At 39.5% G+C, this 1,548-nt stretch overlaps 1 pseudogene; it reads left to right on the top strand.

Moving 5' to 3' along the window:
* The first annotated feature begins 671 nt into the window (after window positions 1-671).
* LOC104861059 lies at window positions 672-1,164 on the top strand (annotated as a pseudogene).
* The last annotated feature ends 384 nt before the right edge of the window (window positions 1,165-1,548 follow it).

The raw sequence follows: 1,548 nt of genomic DNA, 5'->3' as shown, positions 1-1,548 counted from the left end.
CTTCTTTGTCTTTTTCTAGGATATCCTTGGAAATTTTTTGTGATGAAGGTTTGGTGGGTATGAACATTTTGGTGCTCCTTGTCACAGAGAAACATTATTTCTCCATTAATTTTGAAGAAAAAATTTGTAGGATACATGATTCAGGGTTGGACATTTTTATGTTGCAGAGGAAGTTCTTAACATCAAGTTCTTCTGGTGTGTAAGGGTTTCTGAGAAGTCTCCTATAATTCTAATTGGTTTATATGTATATGTGATTCATTGCTTAGGAGCTGCTAGATTGTTTTGGTGGGATTTAGAGATGTGGGAAAGCATTTTGTTTCCTCACCTTCTCACTTTTTTGTTTTGTTTGTTTGTTTGTTTTTTGTTGCTTTGAGCTGAGGTTTGTGAATGTGTATAGTGAAAAGACTCTCTTTTTTTTTATGCTAGTATAGAGATCTCTTTAGTTAATTTTCAGTGATATACTGGAGAGGCTAATTATAGCCCTTTACCTTTGTTCCAAGATTCAGACACCTCGGTTAATTTGTGAGAAAGGGTGCATTGTGATTGACCCAACAGTGAGTTCTCAGGAAATGCATCCTAGTATTGTTAATGTCAGAAATGTAATCTGGGTATTTCTTTACAGAGAAAATCCGTTAGGGGAGGACCAGAGCCGCAGCTCATTGAGAGTCGCGATGGGGCTGGAGACCAAGAAGGCAGGCGTGCATCTTTTCATGGACCCCTATGCCTACAGCCACCATAGCGCCTTCGACTGCGTCAACCAGGAGAAGCTCACGGACTCAGGCCAGGACAGGGATCCCACCAGCTCAATTCACATCTGAAGCTGGGCTTTGAGGTTGTGATCACAGAGCCTGCGACCACGCGTTCCTTTGATGAAGTGTGAATATGCAGCCTTGCGTTCTTGTTCTTCGAGATCAACAAATACGTGATCTACAAGTTCCTGACAGTTTTCACGGTTGTGCCCTTAGCCTTAGCCGCGGAAATTCTCTCTGCCACACTGAGTTGCCTGCACATCTGGATTACAATGTCTTTTTATGAAAACCTGCCTGATGGTTCTGCCTTCAGTACAGACAATATGGAAGACTGACAGATGTTGTCTTTGCCCCATTGTGTACAAGCACAGGATGAATTTTCTCTTCTGTCAGCCTGCAGCTGAGCTATGAATGAACGTTTAGACCCCAGGTCTGGAGATTTGGATACTGTAATACTCCGTTGTTGCTGTAACATAAAAGTACTACTGTTCTGTTGATTTCTCAACTGTTTTAATCAAGAAGAGTATTGAGATAAGAATCCATATTTAGAAAGCTTTATTGGCAAACTTCAAATAATGCTCTTCTAATTAAAAGACAAGGTTCTCACATCTAATTGTATAACGTATCATTTGGTAGCTTAGCAACGCTTACTTTTAAAGACAGGCAGTTTTTGCTTTAGTAAGAAGTACACATTTTCAGCTGATAAATTTATAGTGATCAAGAGACACTTCTCTTAAAACACTATAATAGTTTTGTGCACAACTACATAAAAAGGTGAACTTTCTTATTTTAAAACTAC

The sequence above is a fragment of the Fukomys damarensis genome, unplaced genomic scaffold (assembly GCF_012274545.1).
Source record: "Fukomys damarensis isolate Sample0158 unplaced genomic scaffold, DMR_v1.0_HiC HiC_scaffold_6, whole genome shotgun sequence".
In the NCBI taxonomy this organism is placed as follows: Eukaryota; Metazoa; Chordata; class Mammalia; order Rodentia; family Bathyergidae; genus Fukomys; species Fukomys damarensis.
The sequence above is the reverse complement of the archived record's forward strand: the minus strand, read 5'-3'. Positions and strand labels throughout refer to the sequence as shown.